This window comes from Panthera tigris, chromosome A1, assembly GCF_018350195.1.
Source record: "Panthera tigris isolate Pti1 chromosome A1, P.tigris_Pti1_mat1.1, whole genome shotgun sequence".
NCBI lineage: Eukaryota > Metazoa > Chordata > Mammalia > Carnivora > Felidae > Panthera > Panthera tigris.
Window position 1 is genome coordinate 162598459 of NC_056660.1, and position 27345 is coordinate 162625803.

The window sequence follows — 27345 nt, forward strand, 5'->3', positions numbered from 1 at the left end:
TTGTGACTCGCATTTCCATAATAATTAGTCATGTTGATCAACTGTTCATGTGCCTGTTGGTGGCCATCTGGATGTCTTCTTTGGAAAAATGTCTTTTCATATCCTCTGTGCATTTTCTAACAGGTGGTTTGGTTTTTAGGATGAGTTGTGTGAGTTCTTTACACATTTTAGATATTAATCTTTTGTTGGATATACGACTTGCAAAAATCTCCCATTCAGTTGGTTACCTTTTCATTTTGATGATGGTTTCATTTGCTCTGCAGAACCTTGTTAGTTTGGTCTGTAAGCCCATTTGTTTATTTTTGCTTTTGTTTCCTTTGCCTTTGGAGTCAGATGTACAAGAGCATCACTAAGACTAATGTTCAGGAGCTTACCACCTACATTTTCTGTATATACAAAACCCAAAAGACTCTGTCATAAAGCTGTTAGAACTAATAAATGAATTCATTAAAGTAGCAGGATATAAAATTGATGTATAGAAATGTGGCATTTCTATACACAAATAACAAATTATCAGAAAGAGAAATGAACACTTACAATTGATGCATGTACATTTACATCAGAAAGAATAAAATACCTAGGAATGAATTTAACCAACGAGGTGAAAGACTTGTACACTGAAAACTATAAGACAGTGATGAAAGAAATTGAGGAAGACACAAATGGAAAGATATTTTGTGCTTATGGATTGGAAGAGAATCAATATTATTAAAATATCCATACTACCCAAAGCAACCTGTAGATTAAATGTAACCCTTATCAAAATTCCAATGCCATTTTTTTACAGAACTGGAACAAATAATTCTAAAATTTTCATAGAACCACAAATCATCCCAAATAGCCAAAGCAGTCTTGAGAGAGAACAAAACTGGATATATCGTGCTCCCTGATTTCAAACTATACTACAAAGCTGTAGTAGTCAAAACAGCATGGTATTGGCATGAAAACAGACACATAAATCAATGACACAAAATTGAGATCCCAGAAATAAACCCACACATGTATTAACAATTTATGACAAAGGAGCCAAGAACACACAATGGGGAAAGGACAGTCCCTTCGTCAAGTGTTGGGAAAACTGGACAGCTACATGAAAAGAATGAAACTAGACCACTATCCTATACCCTACACACAAATTAACTCAAAATAGGTGAAAGGTTTGAATGTAAAACTTCAAACCATAAAATTACCTTCAATTTTTTAATCTACCTGGGTGAGTGAGTGAGTGTGTGTGTGTGTGTGTGTGTGTGTGTGTTGTGTAGGTCTGTGTAGTGTGAGGTATAATTTTAAGTTGATCCCTTCCCCACGTTGCTTAAAATGATTCAGAGCATAGTGTATTTCTTCTCCATTGAGCTGTGGTTTTTCTTTTATGTGTGAATACAGAACATGACTTCCTGGGAAGTTTATGGGTTTATTCTTCTCCATGAGAAGATGTATCTGTCTATTCTACAAGTACCAGATTGATCTTATTTTTTGTAGTTTGAAGATAGGTTATATGACTGGTAAGTCATGCTTTTTAGTGATCCTTTTTTTCCAATTAGATTCCCTATCATTTGTTATTCCCAGTCATTGATTCTTAACCAACGTTATGCATAAAAATTATCTGGGAAGCTTTGACCAAATATATGTGACATTTGTAAGTTGTAATTTCCTAAGTGTAAGGTGGGACACAGGCATGTGTATTCTGATAAAACTCTGATGGATTCTGATATATGCCTATGTTTAACAACCACTGTTCAGAGATGTTAGCATTGTTATGCTCATTTATGCTCTACCTTGAGATTTTTTTTTTAGTGGAATTGCATTAAATTTGCCAATTAATTTTGGAAGAAATAACATTTTTATAGTATTTACTCTTCTCATACAGGGTAACGATATTTACTTGCCATTGTTGCATAACTGTATTTATTGCTCATAAAAATTTTATTTTTGTGTATCTCACACGTTTTTTATTAGAGTTATTCCTATATATTTAGGGTTGTTTTGTTTTGCTTTGTGAATGGGTAAGGCCTCCCTTTTGCTCCCTCATATTTTCTTACTTGTTTTTGTGGGTATGCAGAAAAGTTTTTGTGGGGAGAGAAGAATGTTTGTATTGTAGGGCAGTTTTCTTTATAGTTTCTGGAACTTTATCTTAGTTGAAATGGATCTTTTTCGCAATCACCATGTAGCAACAAAAATAGGGATACAAAAATGGAAAAAGTGAGGCAACATATGAGTTGACTTAAAATCTAGAAAGGAGATTTTCTGTGAATTAGACTGTTCAAGTTACTTTCTCATTGAGACCTACCTTGACTGTGCTGTGTGAATTTGCACCCCTGCACCTCTAATTCTTTATCCTTTTGCCCTGCTCTCTTTTTCTCCCATAGAACTTGTTATTGTCTAACATATTACATAATTTACTTTAAATATTTTCCCCTTACTGTCTATCTTGATCAGAATCAAAGCTTCATTGGGCTCATTTTTTAGAATAGTGCCTGGAACCTAGGAAGTGTTCTATAAATTTTAGTTGAATAAAACTTTAGTTAGGGAAAAATCAAGTATTTAAGTGAGGGTTTCTGAAAATAGTGACCTACTTGTCTGAGTAAGGGTGAGAAATCTGTTCTACTAGAGAATTTAAAAATTAGCCAAATGAAGCTTTTTCTTTGCGGAAGGAATCCATAGGTAAAATGTGCATTAGGGAAGCAGGCTTTTAGCTAAGAGGTCAGTGATTTATATTTGAATATGTGAGAAACAGGATGTTGCTCTTCATGCTGAGGGCTCTGTTAACTATGTGGAGATCTATTTTCTTTCAGCAATAGCAGATTGGGTTACCCCTCTTGTTTCCCCTACAAAAGAGAGGTCATTGAAGCTATCATTCTCCATTTTTAAAGATGAAAATAAACATGAGAGAGAAAAGTTGTTTTGCTAGATTAGAGATTAATAGGGGCTCGTTCTGTTTATTTCTCCTGTGATGTTGTAAGTGAAATGTCATCTGCCAAATTTCTTCCTGCCCTTGAGAGACCTGTAGTCATTTCTGTTACAGGCAGAACTGTATTAATTATGGCTTAACACTTGAATGGCACCAGCCTGGATATCTGCTATATATATTTGTATTGCCCTAATATATTATCATGCCCTTTTATAGTATATATAATATTTATGATCCAATAACATTTCAGTATGTAAATGCTTAGTTACAATTAAGTGAGAAGATGTAATGAAGTATTCAGAATCAACTCTTGGAGCCCCCACTAGTTCGAAAAAGTTCAAGGGAGAAAACCCACATCACAGAAAATTAAGAAGGAGACTTGGGAGGGCCGCCTTTCAGCTTCTCAGCTCCCCACATTTTTTTTTTTAAGATTTGATTTGTCTTCCCTTTTAATACTTGTGTATCGTTCTTCCGCAGTCTCCTTGATTTTGCCCTATGCTTGTGTTTATATGTTTGTATTTGCTCTGTCTCCTGTTTTAGGTGGTAACATTGTCAGTGGCAGACAGTTTGTCTCCTATTTTATAATTCCCTAGAGCATTCTGTACAGTGTTTTAAACAAGAAGCACTCAATTAATGTTTGCCTCACAAGTAAATGAGGGAAAATTAAGGTTCCAGGAAGGAGATTGTAACATTACCAAAAATTATATTAAGGAGTCAGAATAATCAAAACAGGCATTTGGTCTCTCTGGCATTCAGAGTGAGATGAAAAGTGGACCTCATACGGATGGATAAAATGAGTTTGGGGACTGCTCAAGTAGATTACTGTTATTGTTTGCTTCCAAAGCCTGGTCTGTGGCATTTGTTCCAGAGGAAATTCTAGATCGGTGGTGATTTAATCCTGCCAAGTGACAAATGTCTGAAATGAGTCATTCCCATTTTCATTCACTTTGTTTTTATTTTATTTATTTATTTTTATTTTAGAGAGAGAGCACAAGCAGTGAGAGGGGCAGAGAGAGAGAGAGAGAGAGAGAGAGGAAGAGAGAGAGAGAGAATGAATCTTAAGCAGGTTCCATGCTCAGCACAGATTCTGACCCAGGGTTCTATCCCATGACCCTAGGATTATGACCTGAGCCAAAAATCAAGACTCAGACACTCAACTGACTGAGCCACCCAGGCGCCCTTCACTTTGTTTTTACATGGAAGACCACATGGACAACCAAATAAATGAAGCTGAGCTTTCTGATTGGTTGGCACTGACAATTTTCACAATTCATCCTTGTCGTGGTTCCCATAGTAATATTTTATATGTGGATCCTGTACAAGATGGGTTTATATTGTATATTTGGAGGGAATAGTTTGTGTGAATTTGAATCAGGCAGTCCCTACCACTCAGAGATCTTTTGATAGTGTGAATCTAAGACCAGAATTACCTGTCATGGAAAACTCTTGGACTTGCCATGAGGAACCTGGGCTCCTCTCCAGGCATCCAACTTGACTTCCATAAAATGAAGGAGTTGAATAAGGTATTCTGTAAAGCAAAGATTCTCAACCCTGTAAGATCCAATGCTTCTTTTTTACAGCATATGTTTTGTAGTACCTTCTTTGCTACCATGAAGTGAAATCCTATATAATATAACCTCCTTGCATGCATAATTTTATAAAAATATATATATTATTTATATTTATGTGTATATAAAATTCCTACCTGTAATATAAAATAACAATACAAATCAAGTAATTTATAATGAAATAATATACTTTTAATATGTAAATTAGTTACAGTTACACAGGAAGACATAATGAAGTATTCAGAAGGCTGTGCCTATATGTAGAATAACAGTGTATGTGATGGCTATACACATAGATTGATGTTTTTGTTATATTGCCCACTCAGATACTATAAATGGTGTTGGTGATGTTATTTTTCCAGAATGATGAGCAACTCTTGGCAGAGTTCCAGATTAAACAAAATGCTGCCTTCTCTTGATTTATGTAGTTTCATTTCTAAACATAAAAGTTTTTAAACCATACAAAAATTTTTTTTGTGTTCATATGTATGATGGAATTAGGCTCTGGCCTAGATAATCATAAACACGTTGATCACCATTGTGGTTCATGAGACATTTGAAAGTTCAGTAGCATACGGTATGGCACTCTATTAAGAGTGCACATTGCATGATGTATCCCTGGACCTGGCCACCTAATGCCTGTAGCCCCCTTTTGTCACACCAACCCTGATGCCAGATTTGTGCATCACCTTCTAGGGGACAGTACTGCCCCCATGGAAAACCATTGTCCTAGGGTGCAGTTTCTTAACCTTAGTAACACTTTTCACATTTTAGGCCAGGGAATTCTTTATTTAGGGGAGCTGTCCTTGTGTTGGAAGATGTTTAGCAGCAATCCCTGGCTTCTACCCACTCGATGCCAGTGCTCTCCCTTAGTTGTGATAAACAAAAATGACTTCAGACATTGCCAAATGTCTCTTGGGGGGTGAAACTACTCCAGGTTGAGATGCATTACTCTGAGGTCTCTACCAGCTCCCCAGATCTGTCATTAGAATTATGTAATACTTGTTTATATGGATAAAAAACATTGCATACCACACTAATAGGTAGTATTAATTTTTCTGTCAGGCTCAGCACTAATGGAGGCTTTTACCAATTTCTCATTCTTGATTTTCTAGTTATTCAACAGTGGGATTATTTTATAGCCTGGCTTTGGAGGGGTAGGAAGTATGTACAGTGTAGGATGATAAATTTCTTAGTATGAGAAAAATGAGAATTTCAAGAAAAACTACCCTAAGAAGACCCTCTGATAGGTAGGAGTTCATGGAATTCCTTTCTGACAAGTTTGACATTGATGTTAAAGGTTACAAAATCAGAATTTCAGTTCTGCAGGAAATATTAGAAATTCTATGGGTACTTTCTCATTTTACAGATGAGAAAAGGACTAAAAGCTAAAGTGTGGTCATAGTTTCAGTGTGAACCAGTACTTTAATAAATCTCATGGGTGTCTCCCTGATGCTCTTTGTACATTACAGTGTCTCCTAACCAGGCTATATTTGTAAAAATAGTTCTGGTTTTTTGCAAGCTCTGACTCTTGATGCGACATGAAAGACAAAATAATACTTTTCTTTAAAACCTTGATGTCCATCATGCTTGCCAGGAAAAACAAGTGAGAAGGTTCACTATCAGATACAGGGACTTATATTCCTAGATTAAACAGAAATATTTTTAATACTAAGGTTAATAACACCACTTCCATGAAGGTTTTGTGGACTAGGCCTTTTTCCAAGAATTGTATCTTTTAATTCTTACAATAGCCCTATGAAGTAGATACTGCTTTTATCATCCCCCTTATGTAGGTGAGGTGCCAAGAGCCCAAGAAGCCTGCCCAAGGTCATGGGGTTCCTACGTGGCAGAGCTGGGATCTAAGGCCAGTCAGTCGACTGCCAGATCCCACGCTCTTGTTCGCTACCTGCTCCAGTCTACTTGCTTCAAGCCTTAAGCACTGAACTCATGAAGGACAGATAGCTGTTACATCCTGCTGGTGAAACTGGTATTCTTAGGAGTTAAACGTTTGGAGCATTTCAAACCTGAACACTTTCGGGACACATTCTATTTTCTCCAAAGATGAAATCATTCTTCACACTTCTCCAACATTTACACCGAAGGTGAACTCACTCTTTATAGGGTATAAGAGCTCCTTTCATCTTGTCCATATCTGAAGCAAATAAAGCAGAATTCTGGCATGAAGTTCATAGCAGGAAGGAACCAGGATCTGAAATGAAAGGATTATATGAAGTCATCTTCCTTTTTGTTTTACCCTTTGTTATTCTCCCAGAGGAAGGAGAAAGGATTTTGAAAACATTTATTGCAAAATGAGTTCAAACTCATATATATTTGATTGACAGCTATAAGTAGAAAGAAAGAAAAATCCAACCCTTACTTAAGTAAGACAGTTGATGGAAAACCATCTGTATTTATTGAGAAGTGAATGCAAACCTTTTCAAAGGTAATATTTGAAAAATCAAAATAGCATTGCAGGGTTTAGAAATATTTCCAAAGTCAATATTAGGTTTGTAAGTGCAGGTAGTAGAGAAGGCAGAATCAATTAAGTTCTGTATTCCCAGTGCTTTCTCTCTTTCCCTCTGGTTTTATATATTATTGGTGATACCGGTATAGGCAACATGTTGGCTTCTTTTTTCCATTTACCTTTTTTTTTTTAAATTTTTTTTAACGTTTATTTATTTTTGATACAGAGAGAGAGACAGAGTATGAACGGGGGAGGGTCAGAGAGAGAGGGAGACACAGAATCTGAAACAGGCTCCAGGCTCTGAGCTGTCAGCACAGAGCCTGACGCGGGGCTCGAACGCACGGACCGTAAGATCATGACCTGAGCCGAAGTCGGACGCTCAACCAACTGAGCCACTCAGGCACCCCTCCATTTACCTTTTTTTAAAAAGAAATTGTGCTTTTGTGAAAAGTATTTCTTAAAATTTTCATTCTTTCCGTATACTCTCCATACTGTTGGTAGTGTTTAAATCTCTAAAGGGCTTTCATTTCCAGGTTTTTATTTCCTAGTTGGCAGCCGCACTTTTACACCTTCGTGCAGATGGAAACTTGGCAGGAAAGTTGTACATCAGGGTGTGTTTCTGTGGGGGATTTGAAGGCAGGAAAGGAAGATGCTGAAATAAAAAGAAAGTTTTTCATTCAGTGTGATCTCAGCTGGTGTTGTATATTACTCAGTTCATTCATTTACCTTATGAACTTAATGTTTAGATTTGCTGTCATGCTCAGGAGGGGTTACACAATTTGTTGGGCCCGGTTTGAAATGAAAATGTGGGTAGGGCTACCAGATTGAGGAAATAAGAATAGGGGACACCTGGCTACATTTGTGGGTTTTGGGGTTTTTTTTCAGTGTTATTGAGGTATAATTGACAAAATCTGTATATGTTTAAATTTTTTTTAATGTTTATCATTTTTGAGAGAGAGAGAGAGCAAGAGGGGAGGGACAGAGAGAGAAGGAGACACAGAATCTGAAGCAGGCTCCAGGATCTGAGCTGTCAGCACAGAATCCAACGTGGAGCTCCAACTCACAGACCGCGAGATCATGATCTGAGCTGAAGTCAGCCACTTAACTCACTGAGCCACCCAAGCGCCCCCCAAATCTGTATATTTGTAAGATGTACAACCTGATGTTTTGCTATAGGTATACATTGTGAAATGATCACCACAGTCAAGCTAATTAACATATCCATCAGGCCATATAGTTACCATTTTTTTGTGTGTGGTGAGAACACTTAAGATCTATCCTCTTAGCAAATTTCAAGTACGCAATACAGGGATGTCTGGGTGGTTCAGTCGGTTAAGTTTCTGACTTCAGCTCAAGTCTTGGTCACATGGTTTGATTCATGGGTTCAAGCCCTGCGTGGGGCTCTGTGCTGACAACTCAGAGCCTGGTGCCTGTTTTTGGATTGTGTGTCTCCCTCTCGCTCTGCCCCTGCCCTGCTTGCACTCTTTCTCTCTCAAAAACAAACATTAAAATTTAAAAAAAGAATTTAAATTCAAGCACACAATACAGTTCACAATAGTGTGCAAATCAGAATGACCTGGAGGATTAAAAAAAACTCCACACAATGAAATCCTGCATGTATTTGGTTGAGGGTATATGGCAGGGCATTTTATGAAACTTGCCCACGTAGTTTTAAAGTGTGGTCTCTGGCCCAGCAGCATTATAACCACCTAGGAACTTGTAGGAAATGCAGATTCTTGGGCCCCATCCTAGTCTGGTCAAATCGGAAAGGGAGAGGGGTCTTATGGCAATCTGTTTTAACAAGCCTTTCTGGTGAATGTAATATACTTTATAGTTTGGAAATCCTGCTTTATTTTTTAAAATTTTTTGAATGCTTATTTTTGAGAGGCAGAGTGAGACAGAGTGCAAGCGGGAGAGGGGCAAAGAGAGAGGGAGACAGAATCCGAAGTAGGCTCCAGCCTCTGAGCTGTCAGCACAGAACCTGATGTGGGGCTTGGTCCCACAAACCGTGAGATCATGACCTGAGCTGAAGTCAGACGCTCAGCTGTGCCACCCAGGTGTCCCTGGAAATTCTGCTTTAAATGATTGGAAACTTAAAAGCTTTTAATTTTCTTTTTACGTTAGAAGAGAACTCTGATAGAGATTTATGAAGGACTGATTAAAGAATAAACCAGAGGATAAAGCAGTCTGTTAGAAGCTGTTACCATTACAGGTTCCTGGGGTAAGAAAATGGGGCTCAGAACTGGAGCAGTGAATACAGGAATGAAGGCAGGTGACAGATTCGGGAGATGTGCCAGAGATACAATTGGCAGAATATTGTGATGAATGATTGCATTGAAGGTATTGAAAGAGAGCACGGGCTGAAAAAAATATGAAGTTTCTTTTTTGGTTGATTAGATGATGTGATTAAACAAGGTAGAAATGTGTTTGGGAAGTGTAAGCTTGGGGGAAGAGATAAACCTGTTGAATATGAAGTGACCTTAACCATCCAAGAGGTTTCTTGCCTAAAATTTGTCTCCATAACTTTGAAAGCAAATGGGGACTAGGGGGTAATTGTGAGTTCTCACTATGGTATTTACATTTTTAAAATCACTCATTTAAATGGTTATATATGTACTAAATTTTATATATGTACTAAACATGTCCATTTCATATCAGATTGAACCAAAGATGCTGAACTTTAAACACATCTGTAAACTCTCTTATTTGGATCATTTATATGGAGTTATTTTTAGTAATTAATAAAATCTGTAGAATATGTTAGCAAAATTATAGTAAAACAAAAGTTACTTTTTGTAAACTTACATTATTCCATTCTTGGGTCAAACAAACACAAAAGATATTCATTTCAGAGAAAGAACTGAGATAGGAAAAAGAAAAAAATCTTGTTGCAGCTTTTAATTAAAGGAGGTGGTTTGTGTCATGATTACAACTACAGGTTCTGGGGGCGCCTGGGTGGCTCAGTCGGTTAAGCGTCCGACTTCAGCTCAGGTCACGATCTCGCAGTCCGTGAGTTCGAGCCCCGCTTCGGGCTCTAGCCTGATGGCTCGGAGCCTGGAGCCTGCTTCCGATTCTGTGTCTCCCTCTCTCTCTGCCCCTCCCCCGTTCATGCTCTGTCTCTGTCTGTCTCAAAAATAAATAAAACGTTAAAAAAAAAACAAAAACCAAAAAAACCCCTACAGGTTCTGGAGCTAGACTGAGTTACACCCACTTACAGGAGTAGTGACTTTGGACATAGTACTTACACTCTGTGCTTTCGCTTCCTTGTTTGCAAAGTGGCTTAGTTGGTTGGTATTATCCATTTTACAGGGTTTTATAAGCATTGATGAGTTCATTTCTAAAAGTATTTTGGAAAGTGCCTCGCATTTAGTTAGCCATAATTAAATTTAAGCTCTTCCTAATACTGAAAACAAATTTTCCCTCTTTCTACTTGGTCTTACTTTCTAAATTGCTGCTGTTAACAGTTTCTGAGTCTTCTGTTATTTCTGTCATTTTTATGAACTTCCGGACATTGAAGGGAAGATTACAAACCAGCAGATTTCTAGGAATTGTATTCTGAAACGTTCATAGAGAAAAAGTAGAAAATACCAAAAATGTAGTACAATTTATATATATATGAAAACTAAACCTTGCCTTTCAGTTTTGACACATTCCAGTTTATTTGCTAAAAGTTGACGGTCAGGAGGAGCTAGGCTCCAAATTCTTTACAACTTTAAATCTATTCCATTAATCTTCATTCTGAGTAGTCAGTAGCAAATCAATAATTTACTCTGAACAGGAATAAGTAAATTACTACTCTTTTGATGCAAAGTATAAAGGTCAAGAATATATCATAACAATTTCTATATCAAAAGTTATGTGAAAGAAAGCTACCAAGCAAAGTGTGATTATAATTAGGTATAATAATGATAATTCCCAGCTGTAACATTTGACCCTTACAACGCAGTGAGAAGAAGGTAGCACCTCTGGAAGCAGAAAATCATCTTATTCTTCTATCTGAGTTTTGTAAATTAAAACTGTTCATCACCATTCTTGAATTATAATGGCATGACTTTCACTTTAAATCTTCCCTTAGTTTAGAAATCATTATGCAGATGTAAAGGCCAGGGAGAAATGCTCCATCTTTAACATTTTGCTTATCCTCTTCAAAAATGGTTTTACAATCCACGTTTTCCAACCCATTTCAGTTGAGGTGGGGAGCTGGCAGAAGAAGAATAGATGTAGTCCTGGGTATTTGTATGTCCAGGCCCTATCAGACCCATAGGACTCTTGCAACTTGGGGATATGCCCAGCCAGGTTCTAAATATAGCTTTCACGATCCTATGCTACTTGGAATTCTTGTGTTCTGGGAATGGCCCATGGTTGGACTCAGTAAAAGGTATGGAAAATATGCCACGTTATGGTTTAAGTGCCTAAACGCAAACTTCACTTACCGCAGTCACCTTTACTTCCAGAAGAAAACTATTGTGCAACTCTCACCAAGGAAATCCAAATTAATGATACTCATGGGGGGCAAGTAGAGGTGTGGATTCTTTGGCAAAACAGATAGGGCTTTACAAAAAAACTAATGTTCGATATTCTTAGGAAATATTGGTTATTTCCAGTATTGATCAATTGCCTCCCATCTAAGGAATTGAAGTTCTCTATGTTAGGATTTAGCATGTATAGTGAGTACATTTTTTGGGATTTATTAAGTGATGCATATATTATAGATATTTCAAAGTTGTTAGTATCAGTGTTGATGGATTTGGCAAAATAGATTCTTTAATTTTTTTTCAATTTGGTTTATTCATTTAATATTGCAAAATGGTGGCATCCTGGGCGCCTGGGTGGCTCAGTCGGTTGAGCGGCCGACTTTGGCCCAGGTCATGATCTCGCGGTCCGTGAGTTCGAGCCCCGCGTTGGGCTCTGTGCTGACAGCTCAGAGCCTGGAGCCTGTTTCAGATTCTGTGTCTCCCTCTCTCTGATGCTCCCCCGTTCATGCTTTGTCTCTCTCTGTCTCAAAAATAAATAAACGCTAAAAAAAAAAAAAATGGTGGCATCCTAACTCTATCATTCTATCTTCACTTTACTTTTTGATTTAAGAGCTAAAATTGTATCACGTCATTGAAAACTTCTTGTTCTTCCTCGCTGTTAAAGTAGTTGAGGGAAGTCTTGTCCTATTTCAATTAATTTGTATTTCCACAGCTCTAACTGACTTCAGTATCAATCACTGGACCCTAGTAACATAAATTGTATATTTGATGTCTTGGAGGAGAAATGGACAGATATGAAGTAATTTTCTATTATAACTTAATCACATAATTCAGCTTGCTTCAAATTGTTTGTTAACAATGTGTGACAATTTATGTATTAAAGATAAAAATTTATAATAAGTAACTGCCCACATACTTTACTTGAAGGGTAATTACCCTTCATAAAATCCATAATTCACCAGCTTTGATGAAGGTGGCAGTGAGTTATGATGGTCTTTACCTTGTCAGAAAGACTTTAATAACTTCATCATGCCACTGGTATCTTAAAATTATGGATTGTATGCAAGGCATAATAACTCTATTTCTTTTTGATAGAAACTACATTTCTCTTCTCAAGTGGTCAGTAATTCACAGTTAGGAATTCAAATTGGCTTTGTATCTCTAGAGTATATTTCCACTCACTATAGTGATGAAATGCCTTTAGTATATTTACATAGTTTTAAAAACTACTCACATATTAATGTGAGTATAATCCTCACATATTAATTTTTTTATATAGTGGAATCCTTTTGTAGTACCACTGAATAACAGATAGTAATATTTGTATTCTGGGCCAGGTATATTAGATCTGGCTTTTATGGTGGTATGAAATTAAATATTGTGTTGAGAGAGAGGGTCATGATTTGATCTGAAACATACTACCTTGTTCTTAGTCTATTTGGTTGAAGTTCTTCCTATTAAGTAACTATTAGTTTAACAGCAGAATTGTGAGCATTGTGGTGGGCATTTTCAAAATATGTATGTGTTACTTGGAAGTGGGAGGTAAGAATATGTTAATAGTTGGAGGGGAACGTATCAGCTACAAAAACAGAATGGCTTGGTGGTTTAAGTGCCCTGATGATTCACACTGAAAAGCAGAGAATACAGTGTGGGGAAACAGGAAGAGTATTTATGGATGACAGTACCAAAGAGCGATGCACTTTGCTAGGGAAAAGTTGGCTAATGTTGTTATTAGCAGGAGGTTTACCATTAAGTCTTAAGTATGAAAAATTCTTTTATTTTTAACTTGGGTTTTTAAGGCATACCCTGAAAGAGAATAAAATAGCTATTTTGCTGTTAAAAATTCAGTCTAGAGACTGAATTTGATACTGATTTTTAACATATCAAAAGATATGTTTATTGAAAGTTGGAATTCTTAAAAGCAGAACTTACCTAGCAGTTCTCTTTTGTGTTTATTCCCAAAAGATTTGAAATCAGGAACTTGAACAGATATTTGTACATCAGCGTGCATAACAGCATTATTCATAATACCCGCAAGGTGGACATAACCCAAATGCCCATCAATGGATGAATGGATAAAGTGGGATATACATGCAGTGCATATTAGTGTTAAAAAAGAAATGAAAATCTGACACCTGCTACAACATGGATTAACCTTGAAGACAGTGTGCTAACTGAAATAAGCCAGACATAAAAGGAAAAATACCGTATGATTCCACTTGCATGAGGAACTTAGAGTGTTCAGATTCATAGAAATAGAAAATAGAATGGTAGCTGCCAAGGGCTGGGTGGGAGGTGGGCAGAGAATGGGGAGTAATTGTTGAATGGACACAGAATTTTGGTTTGGAAAAGATGCTAAAGTTTTGGAGATGGACCGTGGTAATGGTTGCACAATAATTTGAATGGGACTTAATGTGAAGTCTAAAAATGGTGAAAAGGTAAATTTTATGCTATGTATATTCTACTTTAATAACAAAAACAAAACTTACTACAATGGTATCATAAAGTAATAAAATGGTTCCAGTTAGAGAACAAACTAATAAGACATATAGAAGGGTTAGCTAATTATTCATATTCATAAATATTCAGTAGTCATCGTTAGACTGAATTGGAGGAAATAAATTCCTTGTCTTGTATATGATCTAGGGAGTGATTTGCCTAAATAATTAAAAATATTTTCTTTCAGTACTTGACATAATTCATAGAACATGGAAGATGCTCAGTAAATATTTGTTGATTGCTCTTTGTTTATTCAGGAAATTATAGTCATATCTTCATGTGCAAAATAATCAGCTTAACTGTAACTCGTTAAGCCTACTTATAAGCTCAGTGAACAGATAGAAAATATAACCTTTAAAGTATAGACAATAAAACTGCAGTATACAATATATTAGATTATGGGAACTGGTATTTCTTAGTTATTATAAAATAGGCCAAGACTTTTTGTCGTTGGTATTTAAAACAGTATTAGTATTATCTTGAGAAATGGACAGTTCGTCGCCTGAAAGATTGGCTGTAGGGTCGATAGTGCTATTATCTTCATTTCATAGATGGACAGAGATCACTGTGGGTCTCGTGGCCATCTCGGTGCTTCTTTTACCATGACCACAGCTTCATGTAAGCCTGTGGTTCTTATGAGGGTGATTTGACTATTTTCCTGGGAAGAAATCTAAGTGGCGATGCAGAAAACCTATCTAAATAGTATGGTATTAGGTTATGTAACACTGCTTCATATGGCTGGTTTTGCCAGGTTGAGAGTGATGCCACTGTGTATTTTTTGTTGGCAAAGAGTTGATTTTAGTCTTTTATAGGAACATTATTTTCATTATTCTGAGCAGTATGATTCTAGTTATCAGAAACTATCTCCTACATAGGAACTTACAGTTTTGTTTTTCTGAGTAATTATGTTGTCTCCCCCTTCTCCCACCCCGGCCCATTACTTCTTGAATTATATTCATTCATTAGGCAACATTGGCAAATGCAAATGCAAAAAACAAAAACAAAAACAAAAAACACAAAGGTAATGCTATTTTTTAAATTACTCATATTTTACCACTCAAAGATAAGCACTGATATCATTTGTTTGCATGCCTGCAGTTTTCCTGTTCTGCCCCACATGTATGCACACACAGGAACAGAGATACAAAACTGGAAGACATAAAATTAGGATTGTAATGGTTACTGTATTTTATAACCTGCAATTTTTTTTTCACTGAGTGTTAAATAGTAAACATTTTCTCGTGTCACTAAATATTCTTTTACAGCTGCTTTCTAAGTAGCTGCATTGCCCTTTATTTTATGCCTATACCAATTCTCTATTACTGGGATTTTAGAATATTATTCTGTTTTTGTTATTATAAATGGCAGTATGCTGGAAATACTTAGATTAATCTTTTGCCTATTTCTATTTATTTTCTGTAAAAAAAATTGTTTTTAAGTTTATTTATTTATTTTGTGAAAGCGAACACAGGCAGGGGAGGGGCAGAGAGAGGGGAGACAGAATCCCAAGCAGGCTCTCATGACCTGAGCTGAGATCAAGAGTTGGATGCTTAACCGACTGCACCACCCAGGCACCCCTCTATTTTTTTTCTTAAAATAAATTCCTAGAAGTAGAGTTAAGTAAAGGAATATGAACATTTTAAAAGGTGTTTGATCCATATATGCCAAATTGTCCTTCAGAAAGATTCTTCTGGTTTATACTTCTGTGACGTTCTATATGAGAGCAACAACTGCCCATTCTGGAATTTGTGTGTGTGTGTGTGTGTGTGTGTGTGTGTGTGTGTGTGTGTGTGTGTGTGTTTTAACTGCCAATTAGAGAAATGAAGAATTATGATCGTTTATTTTAATTTTCAACGGTGACTTGAGCATTTTTATATGATTGTTGAGCATTTATTTTTCTCCATGTCGGGGTTAATCCTATGTGTTCCTCTTTTCTATTTGTAAGACTTATTTATATGCACATGTAATGCCCCCTATTTCTAATCCGAGAGACCACCAAGGAGCAGATACCACTGCAAACGCATGAGGGTTTATTTGCAAGCTCGAGCTTGCACCCAAGTATACCCGACACAGCGGAGCAGCGACTTGGACCCCTAGGTTAAGAGGTGTAGCAGTTTTATAGGGGCCAGTGGCCAATGAGATTGTAACACACACAGAAACTTGCATAGTCATGTCAGTCCACACACAGGTGGCCAATTGAATTACAATTTACCCTATAGTAACTGTTTGAACTAGCCTATCACTCTGGTCAGAATTGGCACCCAAGTTTGGCGGGCAAAAGGCGGGGTTTAAGAATTGGCGGTTAGGGGTTCCGCATTCCTATATGAGCCGGTTTCTAGTAAGGGTGTGCTCAGCGGCTTGACTAGGGTGGGGGAGTGTCTTAAGCAATAAGTAGGTCATGTGGGGGTTATAATGAGATGGTGGGTGTAGCACAAAATGGAGTTAGTCTTGCTTTGCTTGTCCAGGGGTAGGGGATTTTTGTTAAATTCCTTGGGTCCCACACACATTAAAGATATTACCCGTTTTATGTTATTATTTTTTTTTTTTTGCAAATACTTTTTCTCCAGTGGATTTTTCTATTTTCAACATTTTGCCAAGTGTTACCAAGGTAAAAAAAAAAAATAAATTAAAATAAATAAAAAAAAACCAAAAAAATTCTTTTAGAGAGATTACTTAAGTTTATTTCAGTTTTGTTTCTGAAGGCAAGATAGTTTCCTTTCTTCAACCCCAGATGAGAAACATTTACCCTGTCAATTAGCCCTAAAGCATTCAGTCTTATAACAATAACTAGGTAACTTTAGATCCTTTGTTTCTAAAGGGATTTGTCTCTGATAAGGGGTTTTATCTAGGTGTTAGTAGTTTATTGAAGGAAAGTGTAGGTAGAGCGAACATTTCCATTTGGATATGTTCCATTACACCAAGTATTGCTGAAACACAACAGCAGTTGGCATTTTTGCTGGGTAATATGCAAACGTGGAGAGAACGTGTACTCATGCTAATAAGGAAGATAATAATTTCATTACTGTGTAGAATTGTGTTTCTTACAGCAGAGTGTTTAAGTAACTAACACTTTTTCCAAGAAGGAGATTAGAGCCATTTATTGTTTGCAGGTTATAATTTATATTTAAACATGGTACATATGCAATTTAGGAAATTCACTTCAGATATGTGAAAGTAACACTGATGTGTATACATATATGTGGGTTTGTATATATATCAGAGGGGATGGGGTGATGAAAGTAATGCCAAAATCATAATGTTGAGAAATATATTAAAGGTAAATTAAATCTTTATGGTCATAAATTGCTCTCCAATCCAATAGTGATAAAGTGCATGTGAAAAGACTTTAAGGTTACTTTCAAAACAAACAGTTACCAGGTTCCAGGAAATGAATGTATTTGCATAAAAAGCACTTGGCAATTACAGAAGGCCTGTTCTTTATCTGTTTACCAAGCAATTGACTGTTAAGGTCTCTTAGGTTGTGTTAGGGGCCCTTGATGTGCACTCTCTTCAGCTTTCAAAAACATGATACAGGAGCACCTATTTGCCACTAACTGGCGTTATGAAGAGTTGGAATGGGGGCAGTGTACTAACATAATCTGATAGCAAATTGAGTTTTTGTAATTTGAAATCCCTTCTAAATATATTAGAGGTACTTGCTGTTTAAAGGAGCCCTATAAATTGTAATTTTGTCAAGTGAAGAATTTGCAATTCAAATTACCATTGGTTTAAACTTCTTGCAAATCAGAATACAGCTTGACAGTCTTTGAGGCTTATGGTAGTTTCAGTTTGACTATGAACAAGAAATGTGCTGTCTGTAGCCATCTTAGAGAAAAAAAGTAACAAAGTCTCAGGTAGCAAGTAAGTTAATAGTGCTGCGAAGTAGACTCTGATGTTAATCAAGTATATAGAAATTTTTTTTTCTCTCTAAAACATCTGCCCTTTGTCATCATGGTTGGTTAGGAGTCTTGGTCGTCATAGGAACGGAATACATTCTTTTCGTTCTATACCAAAATGTCTTAAACCTACTTTTGCCTTTACAAATTGTGTAAGATAACTTGTATGAATTTGTGAATTTTTGTAGAACACCTGATTCTTTGCTTTTAAAATTCTTAGAAGAAACACCTAGATATATATTTGACTATCCATATACATTGAGTTATGTCTGAAGTACCTAGGCTTTTTCATTTCTAATGTTTAAATTAAAAGCTTTTGTACATGGGAATTTGTCAAAATTTGAAACTATTACAGAATGTTTAGAACAGTTACTGGTTCAGTGCGGTATTTGAAGCGTATTATATGTATAGTATATTTAAGTAAACTAAGTGCTGTAAGTACTGGTTTTATTTTAAAGCTCAAAAATCACAGATATAGTAATGTCTTATTTAAAAACTGAACTAGTAAAAGATTTTGAAGCATTTTGAAAATATTAAATGTGTTAAGTAATTATAGCAACACTGTAAAAAATGTTTATTTATTTTGAGAGAGAAGGAGAGAGAGAATCCTAAGCAAGCCCTCACTGTTAGCACAGAGCCCTATGTGGGGCTCCAACCCACATACCACGACATTATTACCTGAGCCAAAATCAAGAGTTGGAGGCTTCAGTGACTGAGCCACAGGCACCCCAGAATAGATTATTTTTACATTAAGAATTTAAAGCTTAAATTTTTTTACACTTAAATTCAACAATATGTGAAACATATTGAATATATTGTGTTATATTTACCTGAGAGTTTCTGGTTTAATAAATGAAAGGGACATTGCTCTCTTTTTAAAAATTTGTTAAACAGGCACACCTGGGTGGGTCATTTGGTTGAGCATTCGACTTTAGCTCAGATCATGATTTCGTGGGTACAAGAGTTCAAGCCCCGCATTGGGCTCTGTGCTGTCAGCCTGCTTCGGATTCTGTGTCTCCCTCTCTTTCTGCCCCTTTCCCGCTCACACTCTATCTCTCTCAAAAAAATAAGTAAACATTAAAAACATTTAAAAAAATTTGTTGGGGCACCTGGGTGGCTCAGTTGGTTAAGCCTCCGACTTTGGCTCAGGTCATGATCTCACCGTTCATGGGTTCAAGCCCCGCATCAGGTTCTGTGCTGACAGCTCAGAGCCTGGAGCCTGCTTTGGATTCTGTGTCTCCTTCTCTATCTGCCCCTCCCCCACTCGCGTGTGTGCTCCTTCCCTATCTCTCAAAAATAAACATTAAAAGATTTTTTTTAATTTTGTTAAGTATATGCATTCATTCACAGATCTCTTTATTGAGGAATTTTAAATAAAATTTATTACTTATCTAATACTTTTGAGTTCATAATGTACTTAAAATGGTTTATTTATCCTTGGCCAGTTACTTCTTGAGACTCATACTTTCTATTTTATAGGGCTAATTTAAATGATCATTTAAACATGTTTTGTTACCGGTTATCTTCTATTTCTGGTATATTGAGGGTCATACAGGACTGGCTGTGATCACCAGGTCTCACAAAGATGGGAATAGAGGCAGAACATTCATCTTAATAAAGTCCAAGAATGACCCAGCCTGGAGCAGAGGTGTGATTTGGCAGGTGGAAATGAATATTTTCCTGGAATGAATTGGCAGAAGTAGGTTCTTACTGATTTAGATACATTTTCAACCAACTAAAGGTAGGAATTATTAAATCTAGGATTGAACAAAGCATTTCAAGCATTTTATTAGAAGTGATTAGATGAGGGAGATTTTTCTGTCCTTAAAATTAGACAGAAGATATTAGTATGATTATAATAGCAGATTCTTCTTAATCTGTAGTATTTCTAATGTAGACTTTTACTAAAAATTTAACTTTTGTAGAAAACTGAAGCCATTTGATTAAATGTGAAATTTAGTGAAATTTACAAGTATTTAGTTATGCTGTTCCCCACGAAAAAGTTGTTGTGTGTATGAATTAAAGACTATCAGCTTTAAAAATGTATATCAATTGGACATGTAAAATGTAACTATGTAAATTCTGATGTTGATGTTTTGCTTGATAACCACGCACTTCAAAATCTGACACCATGTTTCATGAGAGTGATGATTTTATTTCCACTGTTACTTACTTAGGTTATGTGACTTTTCACAAAATTAAATATATGTTAGCTGGTTCCTCTAAGCAGCGACAAATAAAAGAATAGAAAAATGGTTGGAAAGGAAGATGGGTTATGTTGCCCTCATAATTATTCTGTTTGCTTACTGCTGTATCTTTCTCAGCACACCCTTAGGTAAAACTCTGTACTTATTATTGAGATCTTTGTGGCCACCAAGTGAGACAAGAAGAAAAGTTTAAGACTGCTGCTTGACCCCTAATACTAGAGATGCTCAGTTGTTTGAGTGCCACTAAGTTTAAAAGTGCTTATCAGAGCAACTCTTTACAACCTTAATTTGTGTGTAGATTGCTGTTTGTGTTGGGACTATCTGCTTTGTATCAGGCTTGCTAGCTAATTTCCTTGTTTATTAGCTAAGTGATTTTCTTAATGGCTACCCTTTTGACAAAGGAAGAAATCTTAGCTACTCTGACAGGGAAATCAAATTTAAAGACTCACGGTGAAATGAATGAGGAACATCTGAATTCATGCTGCTGCTGTATTGTTGGTGTGGGAGAAAATCTGGTGACTGACCTTGAATCTTGACTGAAGTCACAAAAATATGCATAATTTGGCCTTTATCCATAAAACAAATAGCAACAGTCTCCAGTCAAGGCAGGGATTCAGTTTCCTTTGTTTGGGGTGTGGAAAAAGGAATCTTTTCCAACCTTATTATCTGAGATTTAGTGAATTTTTTACTGAAATATTTTAGAATCTTCATTTTGACAGATGCATTTTGTATGATTCCATGTTTTATTAACAACGAGGTATTTTGTTTAATTTGTGTTTGAAGATTTACAGGCTTCCAATGTTGTGTTTTAAGGGGAAATGTTTTTGTTGTTATTTGTTGAATAATCAAAGAAAATTCAAATACCCAGTTGCACCAACAAAACCTCTCATGATCCGATGATAGGTTTTGGATTAGGGCCCTGGAAAGATCACTGGGCACTTATATTGGAGAGCCAGTTTAAGATTTCTTACAAACAAATTTAGCATGGCTCAAGTCAGTGAGGATAACACCAGGGAAGCTGAGACCTCTCTAGAGCTAACAGCCTGGGAACTCCACTGACCCTTTTTGAAGTCAGTCTCCAAGAGTTGCCCTTGATCCATCTTAGAAACCAGGTTTATTTATTTATTTTATTTTTAACATTTATTCAGTTTTGAGAGACAGAAACAGAGCATGAGTGGGGGAGGGGCAGAGAGAAACACACACACACACACACACAGAATCCGAAGCAGGCTCCCGGCTCTGAGCTGTCAGCACAGAGACCGATGTGGGGCCTGAACCCACAAACCATGAGATCATGACCTGAGCTGAAGTTGGATGCTTAACCAACTGAGCCAGACAGGCGCTCCTATCTTAGGAACCAGGTTTATAGGTGAATAACATAGGGCTCTTAGAAACCCATTTCTGCCTCTACAGTTTGCTAATCTGACATGATACCAAAATGTGTATTTATCCATTGGAGGTAATCTCAGGGCTTGAGCAGTGAGATTGGGTATTTGCAGTCCACAAAACAGAAATCCATCTTTTAAGTAAGACAAGAAAACGTGATCTTCCTAGTGTTTAAGTAGAAGTCATCTTTGCCTTTGCAAACCAGATTACAATTCTCTTACCTCTTTATTTTGTTTATTAAGCACACCACCGTCAGTAAGATTAGAGAAGATAGTAAACAGAAATAAATAGAAACAGAAAATAGAGAAAAAGAAAAAGCCTTTGTTTCTCTTCCATCCTTTCTTTTGGCTGTCCTTGACTTAGGCCTCTTTTGTTTTCTTTCCTGTGGTTGCCCATCACATCAGGACTTCACATTTTATAAACTGTGAGTTTCCCTCCTTGAAATGTAGCCATCTGCTGTCTGTATCACTGTGAGCAAATTCCTCAACCTCTTTGTGCCTTAATTTCCTTATTTGTGAAATACTGATAGGATAATACCTATATCATCAAGTTGTTGTGGGGATTAAATGCATTAAGATTATGTCATGTACTGAGCTTAGTACCTGGCTATACAAAGTGCCACATGACCAGTCATCTAATAATTGCAAATAGAACCTATTAATATATTAATGATATTGAGCTATATACTTCATTGCCAAGTTTCAAAATGTTAAACAAGACAGGGTTGTGAATTCTTTATGTGCAATGGCACAGAGGCTGGTGTTTTGCTTCCTTTTTCTGAATGACTTGTAGAATGTCTTATTGATAAAAAAGGACTGTTGGGTCAGTCCCCAGAAGACTACTGAAGGGTGAGAGAGAATGTCCTAAGAATCCCAGGAATCAAATTAAGTCTGTCACTTTATTGGAAAAAGAGACAGTGGTAGCCATTGTGTTGAGCTGCTTGGTTATTATATGTTTTCATTTATGTATTCATTTCTCTCATAGTAGACGTGGTACTTTCTTTATCTAATGTGAATACTCCAAATTATATGACCCTTATTAAATCTTATTTTGAAATTAACTTCTGGCATGGTGAGTGTATTTCCTTTCAAGGCATCACATGTTAAAACATTTAGAATATAACTTCACCCATTTTACATTGAGAATATTGTATGCAAAATAATTTTGAAGGGCATTTTATTTCCTAGTATGTGTTTCCAGCAGGTGGCTAATGGCTTTTGACCTGCTGTAGCAGCATACAGAACTGAATGTCAGACAGAGTATTTTTTAAAAGCTGCATTTTCATCTTGCATAATGTGCACAGTGATTTTTTTTTGAGATTGTCTTGCATATTTTTCCAAGTAGTTATTGATAGAGATGTGTCAATTTGATAGGAAATAGAAAATGTAATGTTACAGCATTTAATTTTTAACAATATTTAAACTTGTTCAGATTAGTAAATATAAGTATCTTAATAAATAATATCAGATCTAATATGTTTACATGTTAAAAACCATTTAAAATTCATGGTATCAGCCTTACATCTTTCCCATATCTTTGAACCATTGTTAAGAAAAATCCCACATTTTAATCCATTCACTTCTCTTTTTAGTGATTTCCATTTTCTCTTGAAATTTATACAGGATATTCCATGGCCTATTTCACACAGCCTTTGAGAATTATACATACTAAATAATAATTCTCAATTTTTGTGTGAAAACAGACCATGATATATACTCTATAAATGATAGAGATTGCTCAGGGTTCCAGGATTAGCAATTATAGATCATTGTCAATGTTAGTTTGAAGTTAATGTTGGCACAAATTTTCATACAACCATAGTCTTTACAAGGATTTCCCACATGGCTTGTACATGTGAGTAACACTCCTGATTTCAACTTTGTTGGATTTTTGAGATGAAGTTGCATATGTAGCTTGATTAATGCCCAGAGTACCTTGTGGGGTGGTGAATCAGAAAATGCCAATGTAAATAGTTCTGTTTCCTGTACTGAGCATATTAGAGCTGGCATTTTGCCCCTGAACTGTATGATGAAGGAGGAATATTGTTTGTGTGTTAATGCATTTAAGGCTTAATTTCTGAGGCTGAGTTCTAATCTTGTTTATTCCCTCAGGTAATTACTGGTTTTCAAAATGCAAAAGAAGTATATCATTGGATTTTTTCAAATGGTTAAACTTGTAGATGTCCTTTTTTTTAAATTTAGGCACTAAAAATTCTCACACATCAAAGTAGCTTGTGATTCTCATTTGTGGCTAGAGAGTTAATCATCTTTCAGTAGTGCTTTGAAGTTGGCTTTTCTTCTTCTTCTTTTTTTTTTTTTTTTTTTTCTTAACCCAGCATGCATTCATGAATAAAACTAACCACTCTGTTAGGTATCGTGCATTATTGCTTTTGCCTATGGCTCTTGCTAATAAAAATTCAAACTCTGGGTAGTTTCCTGGAATTAGATCAATGTAGTATGTGGCATACTTTTTTCCTGTTATGAAGCCCTCTCACAGAAAATAAGTGCAAAGGAAAGCATGGTGGAGGGAAGAAAGGACAAGGCAATTCAAGATTAAATATATTTAGCTTTTCTGCCTATGGTGTGGTTAGTCTGTAACCTACACAAGAGTTTTTATTTCTCAGTGCCCTAGAATCCTTGAAATTAAAATTACTATTCCTTAGGACATTAAATTCCTAAAAATTTCTTTTCTTTAGTCAAAGTATATGAATCTGCTTTTGTGTGTCAGGATGGGGTAACAATAACAATAGCAGTAACTTCATTGATACAGGGTATCTGTGGGCTTGCCAATGCAGCTAGATGGGAAGCCATCAGCTGAAGAATAGGTAGGTGATGGCTAAAATAACTTGGAACTCTGACAGTTGCTAAAATTAAGTCATTTTGCTTACAAAATTACCTAATAATCAAATAGGATTTGATATTTTAACAACTAGGATGTTTTCCACTAACATCAGCACAGAAAAAGAATTGTGCCAAGATGCTTCCTTAAGAAAGCCAACATGTTAATTTAGAAACCAGCGAACATGCCAGAATTAGAGAGATGATTGAACAAGACATTCCATCCTAGAGCCAGATGTGCTAAGCTCAGCTGGAAAGACCCTTAAAGTGCAGTTAGGGGAATACATATAAGGACTTATTTAGCAAATTTACATGAATATATTACAGTGGGTAGGAGCATGGTCTCAGGAGTTAGAGATGCCCAGATTTGGTTCTTAGTTTTAATTATTTGAAGGCTGGTCACTTTGGGCAAATAAATTATTCCCTCTCAGCCTCAGGTTTCTTAATTACGTAATAGGAATAGTAATGGTATCTAATTTATATTATTATAAGAAAAAAGTACCAAAAATTTAAATGAAATTTATAGTGAACAAACACTGCTAATTCTAGAGCCTTGCTCTAGAATTCTAGAGCCTTGGAAATATGCTACCATTTATATATCTTGCATATATTGGAACACGTTGTTACCTAGGCTCATACTTGGCTTCAGAATCCTGCTCAACACAGAATGCCCGGAATTTTGTAGAAGTTGGCAGTCAACGTGAAACATTCGTTCTCCCTAAACTAATCCACTTCTACCAGTCTTCTCTCTTCCTTCTGTTTTGCTGACAGTATCCCTAATGCAGGTGTCAATTCAGTTACTTAAAAAGTGGGAATAGAGAGATTATTCATAATCATAATGTTCAGACATTGTGCTGGGTGTTAAGTAGATGTTTCCCAAATTTACATTTCCAGTTCTATCCTCTACCCCAAGCACCATTCATGAGTTCATTACTTGGCTTCTTCACTTACTAGTCTAATAGGTATCTACATTTACTGCTCATTGCTCTCTGTCCTCCAGCCACATTGGGCTTCTTTATGTTCTTCATACATTATGAGCTTGTTTCTGTTTTAAAACTTTTATTCTTCCTGATCAGTTATTTTACACATCTTGCTCCTTCTCCTTATTCAAGTATCATTTCTTCTGAGGTTCAGGTTTCTCTGACAAGTGTATCTAAGTCATCTTCCCATTCAGTCAGTTTCTTATCTTCTCATCCTATAAGTTTCTTCACAGCCCTTTTCCATACATATAAAATTATGTTATTTATATAATTTTTTATTGTTTTTTCTCCCATCCCAGAATGCAAGCTTCCTGAGAGGAGTGACCTTGTGTGGTGTGTTCAGCACTGTGTATTCTCAGTACCTAAAAATGTGACTGTTTCCTAGAAGTGCTCTCAACTACATTCAGAGGTAGGATTATTCTTTCCTTAATTTTATAGGTAACAAAAGTGATGCCAGGGAGGTTGAAAGCTTGTCCAAGATCACAGGAATGGAGGTGACAGAGCTGAGATTTAGACCCAGTGCTGCGCCCTAGGAACCTGTGCAACAATGCCTCCCTTTTCACAACTGAAGGTCAGGGACATTAATGGGCGGGAGGGGGCTCTGTTGAGTTCTTGGAACTTCTCTGAGTCTCTGGGCCACAGTTATTGTTCCTATAGCATTGTCAGACAAGCCCTGGTCCTGATCACTACACTCTAGTATTCTTGGCTTATCTTCTCTTCCCTTTGCCTTCCCGACTCAGTGCCCAAGACATGCATGATTAATATTTTACAAGAATGCATTCAGTCCCTTGGGAAAGACAATGAAACAGTGGACTTTAAAGAAGCTCTTGAAGGGCTAGAATTCATAGTTTTGAACCCAGATGTAATTTTCCACCTGGTGTGGTTCTTCCTCTTTCGTAATGCTATATCCTGAGCATCTATTACTTGACAGTGGCATTTATTAGGGCTGTAGCTTTTTGTGTGTGAATTTGCTGTAATCACACAGATAATGGTTTGCTTGTAGTTGGCCCCTATTGACTAGACTAGAATAGTTCGGCTTCTGCCCTTTTCTGCTCCATCCTCTAACCCCCATGCAAAATGTGATGCTGAAGCTGGACCACTTATATCGTTTTAGTCCGACACACTGTAGAATACAATAGGCAATCTTGTAATGTATATATATCATTTAAATGTAGAAATATGTTGTAGCTTTTGGGGGAAAATGAACAGAAAAAGAAAACCAGGGCAGTTGATTAAAAAGGGATAATCCACTGCATAATGAGTCACACCCAGCAAATTATAGAGGAAGAAGTTATTGGTGCTTTTTACTCTAGGACATTTGCTGTGTGTTGCTGCATTTGACCTTTTAGAAGCTATTGACATCATTTGGGAGCTGCCTGTAAACCTGCCTTAATCAGTTAAACGGAAGGAATCTTAGCATTGTGGAACTGACCGGTTGATTAATTTCAATCCAAACACGCAGTCCTGCCTGGATGCCCTCTGTGAGACCCTTGCACAAAAGGATTTCATTCAGAAGCATTATAACCCACATCCTGCTGTCAGACCCTTTCAGCTCCGTTGGTCTCCTTAGACTGCAGGCAGCTTCTTTAACCCTGCTTATGCTCCCTTTTATTTCACGAAAACAATATCTATGCTGTGATTCATACAAATGCTCTACATTTCCTTCAGAGTTCTTTATTTGTATCCTAGGGAAAATGTATTTTAAAGTTCCACTAATTGAGAGACTAAAATGGGAATTTATTTTAAACTGGCTTCTTTAGAAAAAGTGTATTAGAACTTAATCCAGAGCTTCCTCTGGGAATCATAATCAAAATTAGAATCACGAAATGTTGAAATAACTTTTTGGTATTAGACTAAGCCATCATCTGTAATTCCTTTGACTTTTAGATTCAAAACATTGAAGGCTTTATAATCTGTGTTTAGCTTTGGGAAAACATTAATTGACTCTTGAGTGAGTTCAGAGGTAGTATAAAGATCTAGTTCTGGATCTTTAAATGAAAGCAAAATTAAAATTCTTTAAGGATAAAACTTTGAATAATTTCAGTCTGTTACATAAAGTGAGAAAAAAATCCACACATTGGGTACTCTGCTGGGCTTGGTTACAAAAGAGGGCAGATATCTG

The 27345-nt window shown here is 36.4% G+C and overlaps 1 protein-coding gene across 13 annotated transcripts in view; it reads left to right on the top strand.

Annotated features, from left to right (window-relative positions):
- Positions 1 to 27345, top strand: part of PAM (peptidylglycine alpha-amidating monooxygenase) — a 274684-nt gene that overhangs the window by 19472 nt on the left and 227867 nt on the right. For 12 of the 13 annotated variants that reach the window (XM_042990810.1, XM_007074957.2, XM_042990813.1 and 9 more), the window contains one exon: positions 25523 to 25632. The exons of the other annotated variant lie outside the window; for it this stretch is intronic. The gene's annotated coding sequence lies outside the window, so the exon portion shown is untranslated. Of the gene's footprint in view, positions 1 to 25522; positions 25633 to 27345 lie in introns of those variants that run through there. 13 annotated transcript variants of the gene reach the window in all.